The sequence below is a fragment of the Suricata suricatta genome, chromosome 3 (genome assembly GCF_006229205.1).
Source record: "Suricata suricatta isolate VVHF042 chromosome 3, meerkat_22Aug2017_6uvM2_HiC, whole genome shotgun sequence".
Taxonomy (NCBI): Eukaryota; Metazoa; Chordata; class Mammalia; order Carnivora; family Herpestidae; genus Suricata; species Suricata suricatta.
Window position 1 is genome coordinate 29,180,564 of NC_043702.1, and position 13,973 is coordinate 29,194,536.

At 41.9% G+C, this 13,973-nt stretch overlaps 1 protein-coding gene and 1 pseudogene across 1 annotated transcript in view; both read right to left on the minus strand.

Moving 5' to 3' along the window:
• The window catches only part of PARD3B (par-3 family cell polarity regulator beta), a 1,000,837-nt gene that overhangs the window by 127,635 nt on the left and 859,229 nt on the right, over positions 1 to 13,973 (minus strand). The window lies entirely within an intron of this gene.
• On the minus strand, positions 10,704 to 12,801 carry LOC115288647 (annotated as a pseudogene).

The following is a 13,973-nucleotide window of genomic DNA, read 5'->3' on the forward strand; positions in this document are numbered from 1 at the left end:
CAAATGGTGTTCTATAGAACCTGAGAGCTGTGGGCCAGTTTTCGGCATCTTGTTTTGTTCCATTTGGCTTCCGCTTCTGGTAATTTTAAGCATCAAGTAAGTTTTAAGGATAGAGAATTATTATTATTCTTTGGGAATGTAGTAGGTGAGGTCTTAAGAGAGACAAACACACAGAAATCAACATAATCTATTCAGCCTACCTTTTATGATATCAATTATATCATCTATTATATATTATCACACGCATATGTCACAAAATATTTATTATTATAAAAACCGATATGATAGCCTTTATGTACTCTAGAGACAAAACTTCACTGTTCTAGCAATGGACAAAACAACCTGTATTATTTTACTAATTAAAAAAATGAACATCTTTTTTTTAAGTTTATTTATTTTGAGAAAGAGAGAGACAGTGAGCACACAAGTGGGGGAGGAACGGAGAGAAGGAGAGACAGAATCCCAAGCAGACTCTGCACCATCAGCACAGAGCCCGATGTAGGGCTTGAACTCATGAACCGCGAGATCCTGACCTGAGGAGAGATCAAGAGTTGGACACTTAACTGACTGTGCCACCAGGCATCCCATATAAAGCAAACATTTTGTCTCTAATCTTAAGAAAACTAGGACAGCTGTGAAAGGCACTAAATGGTGTGTGTGTGTGTGTGTGTGTGTGTGTGTGTAAATTCGGAGGTTTATTTTTTTTCTTCTTACCTTTTCATGGTTTCATGACTTGAGTAGACAACACAAATGATACAGTTTATGTATCCTATGTTACCTTCAGAGAATAACAATGTGCATTAATCTATTTACACCTTTCTAAAACCAGCAGAGGAGAAAGAAATCTAATTCTAAGACTATAAAAGCATTGCTGGCTAGAGGGAAGCCCTGCTAAACAAAAGAGCCCTCAGACACACCGAGCACTCAGAGAGACCAATGTTGCTTGTTTTTGTTCCAAGTAAGCTGAGTGGCCATTCCCTCTTCTCTGCAACTGTGTATCACTGGGTTACTGATGCTTTTGTAAAGAGGGTTTGACAACAATGGAGAGTCTCCTGCCTGCTAAACCAAAAGTGACAACTCCATTTGAAAGCTGTCCCTCGATGTATTTTACGTGCAGAAATGATCTGTGACAGTCCCAATCAAAATAAAGTTTCATTTCACTTGGAGCGTGAATGGATGATACAGTATGTTATTTGAATGGTACTGTTTTTCCCAATTAATGGTTAAGATATTTTCTAGCGAGTTTCTCATAGGTTACTATTTTTAAACTTAGACAACAAAAGTGGGCTTTCCCTGATTATGCCCTTTTTGTGTAAGCTAATGCCTGCAACTTAAGAAAAACAATTTATATAGAAAAAGGGATTGAATATATCAATTTGAAGAGCTAGCCTTGGTTACATAAAATGAAATGTAAAATGATAAACCATGTTTCTACCTACAGATCCGTGGCCCTATGTGGGCAAGCTTACCCTGATGGACAACAAACATAACACATGGGTCCGCCCACAAAGACAAAACTGTAAACAACACTTGGAGTCTCTGAATTAAAGGGTCTGAGCAAGGATACAACTTGCAATTTGTTAACTTCAGACCACAAGGATCAATGCTCCCTTCTGATATCTGATACACATCATCCCTGGGCTTGAAAAATCACAACAGACTTTATTTTAAAGAGTATTTTCAAAATGCCCACCTGTCGACTATTATAGGCCAGGGTGCTAAGAAGTCTATTTAAGAGTTTACTGTGATTTGGTGGTATATTCCATTATAATTTTTCATACGTTTTAATAGAGACCCAGACATTACTTTCTCTGCCTTGGCCCACAAAGGCTCCTATAAACTCCCAGAAGGCAGGGCCCACAACTGTTTGAAACTTTATTAGTTTTATCGGTAGGTCTTCAATAGATTCTAGGCCACAGGACCTAGTAAGCAGGGAAGAGGGGGAGAGATTGCCCTGGAAATACTGATAGTGACCTGCCTGTAGTCCTTTGTTCCCTAGTCCTTGCTCTTTCTTGAAAGGTTTTGATATTATTATTTGAATGAAAGGAATATCTTTTATCTTTTTTAAGGGAACATTTCTGCAAAAACAAAGTTTATAAGAGTATAATTACAAATTTTGGTAATCCATTGCTGTAAGGGAAAAGATTACAAAGTATGTGTGTGTGTGTGTGTGTGTGTGTGTGTGTGTGTGTGTAAAATTCCATTGCCAAAAGCTTTATAAAATCTCATAACCCAAATTCTCATTATCTAAGGACAAGACCATCTGGATAACTGACACAAGAGATTTTCAGGGTGAGAGTTTGGGGAGCTTCACACTAAGGTTCTAAGTCCTAAAATCTGGGAATAGTGTGAAGTGCTCCCACAGAGCTGAGCAGAGGGAGGTAGGAGGATGGATCCCTGGCACTGAGGTTCACAAAGAAGGTAGCAAAATGGCCTGAGACATTAGAGAACAAAGCTCAAAGGGAGCTATGGGGCCTTGTGAAACAAATGCTAACGACATTAAAGATTTATTTTTGTATTTGATTGTTGAAGCCACTGTGGAGAGGAATAAGGAAGGGTAGGCCACTGCTGGGAGGAGATGCTTTGACATGATAACAGCACCAGAGAAAAGGCAGAGCAACCTGAACTCCTATTTTGCTTCCATTAGAGAACTGCAGAACCATATAATTTTGGAGCTGGGAAGAAGTGCTGAGACCACTTAGCCCCACCCTCCCGTCTTCACAGACGGGGAAAGAGGCACAGACAGTAAGTGACTCATCTGACATCTCCACGAGGGAAGGCAGGAGAGAGGCAGAAGAGAAGGGGATGGGAGGAGGGGAGAAAAACACACGACCCAAGATGCTTGAAAGGCATTCCAGTTGCTGGTACTTACAAATTATATCCACAGTCTTGATAAGAGCTGGGAGGTGTGCTGCTAGAAGCATGGATGGGATCTCTGAGAAATTACAGACCATGCAAGATGTGTCCAGATGCTTGAGGTGAGTGAATCACAGTCAATTTTTCTTAATGGCAAAGCAAACTCTAGAAAACCAGAGGTCAATAAGTTCGGTGGTCATTTCAAGAAAAATTCTCTGGAATGTACCAGTAGAGGTAACTGGAGATCATTGGCGAGAGTCAGCGACAAATATTCGGTGTGGGAAAGAGAGTTACAAAACTGTAATTGCCAAACAAGAGCCTTTTCTCTTGGTGGAGCAGCCATATTGAGCCAACTGTAGCTTCTGAATAGCAAATACTACCTTGTGCCCTTAGGAAGTATTGGAGGCAGAGACCAAATGGAGGAAACAGTGACTTGTGTGTCCTGGGAAGTCTTTCACATGGGGGAACTTGTCAAGGAGGTATTTCCTGACAGAAGTAGGATATGCCACCCCAATCTTGAGAGACAAGGGCCAGGAGAAAGCTGTGGGATCCCTGAAACTCAAGCATCAGAGCAGATCAGAGTGAAGAGACAACCAGAGGGAGGCTGTGCTGACCAGGAGGCCAGACAAGTCATATTAGCATGGGAGGTGGGCAGGCCAAGAGTGCAACAAGAAATCTCTGTGATCTTAAAGCTAAGAATGGAGCCACTTGGATTCATTCATTCATTTCATATAATAAAATATAGTTCCTACTTCAATATATCATTGAAGACATAAACAAGTAACATCTGTGCTAAATCCTGAATAACACATAGGACTTTACCCGGGGGGCTGGGGGCGGGGGGAGGATAGAGAGAAATGGCACTGTGGCCATTTAGAGCAAGGGTCTTGGGTAACGCAACTAAAGTTGGGGGCCTTAGAAAGCTGGGGGACAAGGACAGCTATAGCAAGGAGAGCTTCAAATAGAGTGTTGTATTTTGAGAGGCATTTGTAAAGGGCAATTCATGTAGGGAGCAAAAGACAATGTTCCCTCGTTTAGCCACTGAAGCATCCTAGACTGAGTCTTGTCCAGATTAGGGCAGCATGTCATAGGGAATCAATGAATCAAAAGAAGTGCTCAAGGAAGGTTGGGCCCAACAGCATTTCCTCACTGGGGAAAGGCAGTACACAGACAGGCCAACCAACGCTACCCATTCTCATGAATCTTCCTGGAAATGAGTATGGGTGTGTGGCTAAAGGAGATGGAAGTCTCAAGAAGGAACCCTGCATCTCTAGCTTGAGCAACTAGGTAAACAATGATGCCCTACATTGAGGCGTCCTAGTCACAGAATAGCAATGGTAGGCAAGAAAGGCTTGTAATTAAAAGGGGGTATTAATTAAATGAAGACCAAGTCTGTCATTATAAAATTCTGGAGACATGACATCTTGAGAGGATGATCAGTTTACCATGATTAAAAGTTAAACACAAGGAAAGGAAAGGCTGGAATGAATACCATTGGTAAGAGAGGAAGGATTGCAGTTAAATGAGAATCACATTAGACTGTTACAATTAGTTACCTTCTGCCTGAGTTAGCTGTTGACAAAACTTTATATGGTTGGACCACATGTGCTCCTGTGTGAAGGCCAGGCTCTGTTTTCCTGTCTCAGGCCGACTTTTAAGCTGAACTAGATCATTGGTTCTGCCTTCTTCAGGCAAAACAAGGGCAGATCTGGGATGTGATTAGACTTGCATCTTGTCTAGCTCAGCCCATATTGAGGTTACTTTACTGCGTAGCAGCTGACACTGAAGTTGGGACACATCTCTCTAGAGATGGAAAAGGTAGAGCTGACAGATGTGTCTGTTCCCTGGGAGTGGAGACTGGCTGTTTGTGTGTCTTTTCCTTACTCTTGCCTGTAAACCCTGTAAAAGAAGGAACAGTGGTGCTTATGTAGCAGCAGTTTGGGGCTTTCTGCCATGGGAGCGACCCTTAAATGAGAGGGTCTTCCCATTATCCTGGACTCCATATTGGGGAAAACTTCAAATGGAAGCACCAGCCACCACCGGAAGTATGTTGAAGGGATTCCGGTATGTCCAATATGGCAGCCAACAGCCATACATGGCTATTGAAAACTTGAAATGCAGTGGGTCCAAATTGAGATGTACTGCAAAGTGTAAAATACACACCAGATCTTGAAGACTTATTATGAATACAGGCGTGTAAAACAGCTCTATAATAACTGTTTCGAATATCTGAATATTATATTTTGCATATATTGGGTTAGACAAAATATACTGTAAAACTAATTTTACTTTTTTAAATGAAGGCTACTAAAATTTTAAAATTATATGTGCGGTTCATGTTATACTTCTACTGGATAGACGATATATTTCTATAAGCAGCCCCACTATCCTGACATCAGGCTGGGCTTAGTGACTGTGTTCTTGATTTGACTGTTTCCACATAGAGAAGAAAGTCTCATTAATTGAGACCATCTTCCGTTTGTCATAATTCAGTGGAATTTTTCCATCATTAATAAATACACTGAAATGCAACCCAACCCCCCAGAAAAAAATTTCTTGTTTTCTTTCTTTGACAGTTATAAATGGTTCTCGTGATATCAACGTTTTTGTTGCTGTTGTTCAAAAAAAGGAATAAATAATTTAATCTCAGATACTGGCATCCAAACAAAAACATCAAAAAGGACATACTCTAAAAACTATCATGCAAACTTGTTTTGGGTGCAGGCCAATGAGGACGATATCATTTATCAAAGACGTTAAGACAGTATTTAGTGAAAATATTACCATGCCACAAATAATACATGATTTTAACATAATGGCCTTTATATCAAATGATGGAATAAACAGAGCCAGTGAGACTCTTACCTGAATGAGGTGTGCTGGGAAAAAATGGATTAATTATTTGCAGTGATAAACCTTTTCTTGGCAGGTTTGTAACAGCGCTTGAGAAAAGAAAATCAAATTTATATCTACTCATACGTGGAGACAGATACGTGCACTTTAGCGAGAGGCTTCTCCCAGAGCAGCAGGAGGTCAAAACACAGATACTGCTGCGTGCCCGGGGCGGCAGCTCCAAAACCGGCACTCCAAAGGAAAGCCATACTCTTCCTTCCAGGAAACAACCTGAGCAAGGCCACAGAATGTTCTGTAAAGGCATGAGCTTTCTTGGCCATCTCAGTGATAGGAGGACATGAGAGTTGAAACTGCAGAAGGTTTTAAAAGACTTGCTGCGTATTTATTTTAAACAATTCAAACAATGAGGATGACGCACTGTCTTTTTCTGGTCTACACCCTGGCTAGTCACAGTGTGCTCCCGAGGCCAGCAGGGCGAGTGGCACCAGGAGCTTGTTAGAAATGCAGAACCTCAGGCCCACCCCGGCCCTCTGGAATCAAAATCTGCATCTTAACAAGACTCCCCGGTGGTTGGCATGCGGTGCTTGAAAAGCCAGGCTTTTCCTTTGTAGAAATGCAGTCTCGGTCACAGCTGCTTCCTTTCTGTACAGAGAACCCCATGGAAGGTGACCTCCCGCATCTCACTTTGCTTATGAAAAGAGCACTGGCGAGTTGGGGATCCTGGTTGGAGGCAGCTTCCTACCCATCGTTGGTCAATTAATGCAGCTTTTAGCTGCAAATATTGGACATCACTGCAGCCCAGATGCTTCTGGCCTCTACAAACAAGTTTTTACCCCATCCTTTCCAAGGCACCGGTTTTCTCCCAGCAGTACCTATTTTCTTTCCTGTTGTATCAACGTGATTTTCACCAGAATGGAAAAGCTTTGAATTCTCAGTTTTTCTAAAGCGAACTGCTACTGCCTCTCTTAAAGTAGAAGGTACTTACCACTCAACCGCCCGTAATTGCAGCAAGAACTGCCGCCGGCCTGGGGCCATTATCCAGCAGTGCTATTACTTCCCACAAGGAAAGGTTATAGATTTGGACGTTTTACACATGGGAGAAAAAAGGAGTCCAGATAATCAAATAGAATTCCAGAGAAAGAAACATAATTTTTTAAAAAGAATTCAATAGTCCACACGGCACAGTGGTTACGTGTCTCGGCTCTGGGTTCAGGGTAACGAGGTACGAATCTCGGCCCGGCCCCGGTGAGATCAGGCCAGTTCCTTATCTTCTCTGCAACTAGGGTTCGTCTGAACCCGGGAGACAGTCATAGTGCGACCTGGTCGGATGGTCAGAGGGTGAGGTGAGACATGCAAAGAAATCAGCACAGCGTCTGCCATAGCAGATTCTCAATAATGAGTAGTGTTGGCTATTGTTATTCCTAATCCTTAATTTTCTTATCAACATATACAGTTTGGTTTCTGAGTTATACAACATTAGGCCAAACTTCTGTTGTGTTTATTTATTTATTTTTATTAAGTTCTTTTTTTACTGTTTAATTTTGAGAGAGAGAGAGAGAGAGACTGACAGAGTGTGAGCAGGGGAGGGGCAGAGAGAGAGGGAGACACAGAATCTGAGGCAGGCTGCAGGCTCTGAGCTGTCAGCACCGAGCCTGACTCGGGGCTTGAACTCCTGAACCATGAGATCATGACCTGAGCTGAAATCAGATGCTCAACCGACTGAGCCACCCAGGTGCCCCAAGTTGTGTTTAACTAAAATGTAATAAAACAATTTCTTTAAAACATGGTAAAAATGTCAAATTGCTCTCGTCTTACTTGACTTCCTAGAGAAATAACAAAATCCTCCCATTTCCGTGGTGTGGGTCCACAGCCCCAGCATTACAAGATATACTCTTGAACCTAGAGCAGCCCGGTGTTGACTGATTAACTTTTTGAGACTTCCAAGGGGTCTCATGGGTGTTTTACAGGTTCCACCAAGCCAAAGAAGGCTAGAGAAGAGGAAATGGGATTAACTTCTTGATTGGAAGGGTGATTAAACACTGGAACAGGATACCAAGGGAGGCTGCAGGATTTCCATCTCTAGGGAACTTTTAAACCAGAGACACAACTGTCTGGCCTGCCTGATTTGGGTCTTCTGCCTGGAAGCAGGGAATTGAATGAACTCAAAAGAAAAAAATTACCTTTAACGTTAATGTTTTGTCAAAAAACAGGCAGAAATAATTTCCTTTCCAACTTACAGGAAAATACACTCCTGGTTGCCCTCTAGCCTGAGGTTCCTCACTCCCCTCCTTGGTGACTGCCCTTAGCCTGGCTGTGACTTACTTGGTCCCATGCCTGGGTCCCCTCCACTGGGCACCATGGTCCCTGAGGCGAGGACAATGGCATTGCATAGGTACATGGACACTTGACGCAGAAGAGGAGTGAGATGGCTATTTGACTGCACAGATGGGAAGGCACTTAAAAGAGTCTTTGAGAAGTGCCAGGGGGGCTCACTTGGTTGGGCGACTGACTCTTGATTTCGGCGCAGGTCATGATCTCACAGTTTGTGAGCTCTGTGCTGACAGTGAGGAACCTGCTTGGGATTCTCTCTGCCCCTCCTGTGTTTGCCTGCTCTCTCTCTCTCTCTCTCTCTCTCTCTCTCTCTCTCTCTCACTTTCAAAATAAGTAAAATAAACTTAAAAAAAAGAGAAAACATTAAAAAAATATAAATATATATTAAAATTAAAGAGCCTTTGATATTCTCCTACACACAACTTTGAGGGAGCGGAGTTGTTCATTTATTTATTCAATATTTACTGAGTTGAGCTATGACAAATAAATTAAAAAAAATAGTTTTATACCGCCTCCTACGCACAAGGTAAATCTTCCCCTGAAGAGCCCATGGGAGAACCAGAGGTGTATGACCAGTTCTTCTACCTCTGCAGAGCCAGCGGGTCCAGAACTAAAGACGTATCACTACAGCGGTGTCTGACATCAGCTCAGGTCATGATCTCACTGTTCATGGGTTTGAGCCCCGCATCCGGCTCTCTGCTGACAACTCAGAGCCTAGAGCCTGCTTCAGATTCTGTGTCTCCCTCTCTCTCTGTCCCTCTCCCCCTCCCCCTTGTGCTCTCTCTCTCTCTCAAAAATAAATAAACATTTAAAAAATTTTTAAAGAAAGTATCCACCATAGCTTGAAAACAACATACTGTGAATCTCTGCCTCTCTGACAGAATTAGAATAGCTTCTTAAAAACCCCATGGGTTCTACCTTCTCTAACTCAGAACTATGCAACACTTGTAGAAAAGAAACAAAATATGACTGGCTACGTGGGATGAAGGTTTTAGTGAAGATCTCTTCAATATAACTCTTCTCCAGTCCCTTTTCCTACCTGGTGGCTTTTATTCCGGAGGAACCTCCCTGAGGCTACTGTTGCGGCCGCATGGCTGTGAGAAGGGCGGGTGTTCCTACTTCAGGAGGCCTGCTTTGTGAAAATCCCCTCTTGGTAAACAGAAAGGCCGCAATCTATCAGGATTTCAGTTCAGCATGCAAGTGACTGGCCTATAAACATAATTTTTTAACAGCTTTTCTTCAGCAACTCTGACTGTTTAATTAATCTTCAGCCATTAACCATTCATTTAAAATGCCACTTACGAAATCTTAATTTTGCACATTATCAGCTGGTTCACAAATAGCGAACCATGAGCAGAAGCATAATGATCTCTCTCTCCCTGTTCTTAGAGCTCACCAAGCTTATAGCCAATTTTGGCTTCTTAATTAACCATATGCATATAAGCACTTAAATTAAATGACAGGTTTTTTTTTTTTTTTTTAAGAATTAATGTGCAGTGAAATGTTAACACTGACATCACGCTGCTGCCTTTTGAAGGGCCCGAATGCGGTGCCTGGCCAGGCCCCCGTCCTCTGGAACCCGAAGGCGAGACAGGTGTGAGAATGTTCCTCACTTTGGTTGCGTTCTCCTTGTTGACTGCACTCTGGCAATGATATTTTGCATGCGTTGTTCAAATTCTCCAACTTTCATGTTTTGAGAAAAATAAGAAGTATCATCCCGAAGCCATTCTCTAGCACTGGGCGTTCAGAAACAACAAGTCCAGCAGCACATTCTATTTCAGGGGTTGACCCCAATTAGGTGAGTCAGTTCAAACCAAATAAGAAGACAGGGAAAGATACTCAGGGCAAAAAAAAATAATTGTCAGCTGATACTAAAATGACTTTTTCTCTAACTAGGCCTCTGATTATTAGAGCCTACAGAGAAATTACTTCCAGTTTTACAGGTGTCAGCCGGGGTCAACGTCCAAGCTAACAGCTGGGCACACAACTGTTCAGGATGCTTCATCACACTACAGGGAGGCTTTGACCCTTGTGCCAGTGCCTGGGTCATAGCTGAGATTTGATGGAGAGCCCCCATCAACACCAGCTCCAATCTTCAGGGTCTAGACTATGAGTCTGTAATTGATTTGATTGGTGGCAGTAATAAACATTAGATTTTGGAGAATTATGGTAATTTGGGGCATTTTTCTTTTTCTTGTGTCCAAATGCAGAGATTCCAAGGACAGGCCTATAAATAATCACAAATGAAAATTGTGTTGCATCATCGACTAAAACTCCATGCTCCTGGAATAAGGGAAATTGTTGGAGGGTTCATTAAAAATGTTTTACAACACTGTGGGAGTGAAAATGGGAAAAATAGCAGACCGTTTTCTGAATCACAATGTGAATTGAGGTACAACACCTCTGAATTCATTAAACACGTAGTGTAGGTGACACATGGGTGGTTATGAGCCTCGTTTTAGTTATATTATACCTGTGCAAATTACTGACTCTCGTTTTGATTGAGAATTCATGTGCAGGTGTCAAAAAAAAACACCCCACAACCAAACAAACATTGACTGTAATTAGAAACAGAAATGTACTGATTGACGAAAGAACTTAGAACCAAACATGCACATAAACAATTTGAGTCCTAGCAAACTTGGCATTTTTTAATCCTGTTAGCAATTCAGGTTTTAATCCAAGTAAGTACTTAAAATACAAGCATATCTTGACTCTGCAATTTCTGAGGCTGGGTTCCAAGAGAATGACAATTTATCCTCCTAGAAGACCTTTCAGGGTAAAAGGAATCATGGGAGCTTTCCAAACAACAGAGCATAAAAGCCACTAAGCTACATCCATTTTGTGATTCCTTCACTGATCATCAATTCGTTTAACAAACATGATTGGGTACCTACTATGTGCTAAGCTCTAGGAATGGAGATATTTAAGGTAAGTCTTGCTCACAAAAAGATACAGTTTCGTTAGGCAAATGTGGCAGTTATCCACAGAGTTTAGTTTTGGTGTTAGTATTTTCCCTTTCAAAAACTCCCTGAGCATTTTCCTTTGGGTTAAGAAACAACAGGTGACTGTCAAATTGTTGAAAGAAGGATGACACCTTAACCTAGTGACTCAACCACGTATGGAACTCAGGCCAGCAGAATCAGTGCCACAGGCAGCTGATTTTAATGCTCCACCTCAGAACTAGTAAATCAGGAACTCGGTGGTTCAACAAGCCCTCCAGGTGATTCTGATGCAAAGCTCGCGTTTGAAAACCATTATCATGGATGCCTAGAAGTTGATCTTTAACTGCAGAATCATACATATATCAGGTTAATAAGGCATCTCCTAGCCCTGAGAGTAAGTGATGGGTTGGAAATGGGTTAGACGTCTGGGAGCTAGGATGCATGTCCCTGAATAGGCCGAGAATGAGGGGTGCCCTGAGATGTGGTGAAGAAAACGGGGAACCTTTTCTATATTGTGATCTGTGCTAGGATATACCTCTTGGGCCAATGAAGAAAAGGTACCATGCAGACTGATTAACTCATCCTCTTTGTTCTCTGTCTAGTGTTGGCAAGAGAAACTTCTTTCCTTCTTCCCACATGTCAGTCTCCTTTCCATATCAGGATTTCCCCCCATTGCTGCTCTTCTAACTGCAATGACTTTTGTTCCCCTTTCCCCACCAAACTACTCTTAGCTACTCACTCTTCAAGTCTCAACTTAAATGTCACTCTCTCAGCTAATGCTTCCTTGATCCTTCACGATGTCAAATATGTTTATAGTACCAGGCTTCTCCTTGGTACTTATAATTAAGGAGTGGCTACAACTAAGTATTTAATATTTGTCTTCTCTAGTAGATCATAAGTTCCATGACATTAAGGACTTTGCCCAAATCTTACTCAATAAATACTTGTTGAATGAACGGGGGTTCTTTTTTAGGAAACTGTTTCTTTCCCGTCAATCTTATTTCCATGTTGTTTGCCTTTGCGGAAGAGCAGCTTAAGACCACTCAGTGGTTGTCCCCACCATTCAGCGGTCTGAGCAGTGGGAGCTGCAGACCAGCCTTCAGTGGCAGGCTGAGGGCTCCAGTCTTCAGTAGGGAACTCCTCAATAAGCCCAGAGTGCACCTGAGTGCCTTCAGACCAGTCTGCAACTTCTGACTGAGTAGCAATGAACTCAGGAGCTGGAGCCATCCATTCACCCCAAACTTCCAGCTTGGGCACAGCCTTTTCAACAGTGGCCTGCTGTTCCTTGTCAATCTCTTCAAGATCTCTGTAGAAGTAGAGATCAGGCATGACTCCCATGGGTGTGCATGGGAAATGGTGCCACGGATGTGCAGAACTTCCCACGTCAGCACCCATGACATAAGACCCACTGCGTGAGCTCCCTTGTTGTTCAGGGGTGGCAATGTTCACAAAGTGCAGGGAAGAGTCACTTACACAGACTGATGGTAGGCAGGTTAACATAAGATGCCTCTATGAGAGGCTGGTAGTCAGCCCTGGCATCAGGAATCACCAGAAGTCTTGGTTCCCAGAAGGCTGCCTGGATCTGGTTAGGGAAGGTTCCAGGAGCAAAGTGGCTAGCAACAGGAGTGGCTCTAGTAGCAGTAGCAAACTTCAGCACAGCTCAGTGGCCAGATTTCCTGGATGACATGACACTCATATTAGCTGGGTTTTCAGTGGCAACAATGGCATGAACTTCCAGCAGAAGCTTTTCCCAGGTTCTCTTCAGATTTATGGTGTAGACACTACTACTTTTCCTTTCATAGATGTACTGTTTCATCTACAAGTCAAGAGTTGTACCACCTGAGTGGGTTCCTGCTGCAAGGAATTTGAGGACAATCTCCTCCCTTTATTTGCAGGACACTAAGGGCTTCTGCAAACTTGTGAAAGTTTCCCTTTAAGTAACAACAGAACACAAAACAATGCTGTATGGACTCTTCCCAGGTATTGTGGAAAGGCTGAATGGGGACTTATTAAATAGTAAATTTTATGGAATTCAAATGAGTATTAAAGAACCATGTTTCCTAATACATCATCAGAGGTGATCCCTTTTTCTTATATTTTTAGATATTTCTATTTTCTTCTTCCTTACCTCATGGATCTAGTAAAGGAGAGGGGATCTTAACCAACAGTGGCAGAAAAATGTGAAAAGAAATGGAAATGGCTAACATTTGTTTGAGCACTCAGTATGAGGCAGCTAGTGTTATAGGCTTGAGCTATAAACTCTTCAAGTATCTAAAAATTCTATGAGACCTTTTATCATTTTTCTCCCTGGAGGTGAAGAGAGGCTCAAAGATGTTAGATACTCTAACCAAGGACCACAGAATGGTAGAATTCAGATTTATACCTAGGATTTATACTCAATTTAAAATTCTATGCTTTGACCACCAGGAGAAAGATAATAATCTCTAGGGAAATAATAAACTGACAATTAAATACTGCTCAAGGGGCAACACAATATATGTAAAATGTCTTAATACTGAACATATATTAACTGTTCAATGAATACAATTATTAGATACTGTCACCATCACCCTCACTATCATTTTCCTTAGCCTTGAAAATCCTCATAAACATTATGCTTCTAGAGCCTAAAACCCACCTCTGAACAGATTCTGGACATGCTTTATTTGATATAGTTAAGTTTGGAGAAATTCTCTCACAGAAAAAAGTGACCCAAAAGGAAATTTATGAACTGAGCCTCTTCAAAACTGCACGTAGACTCAAATGACCTGAAAATTACCATTGAAGGCTGCTGATTTACATTTTTTGCCTTCCAGTAAATCAGTTTTGAGACTTGGAAATCACATACACTTGTGGAAGTTGTTTTCCAGACTCTAAACTGGAATTAGGCACATTACAAGCCTTCTGGTACTATAATGTCCCAAAGTTCTAAAACACTTAAATCTATATCTGCTTCTCTTTCTTGGCATTTCTTAGTTTTTGCTCACT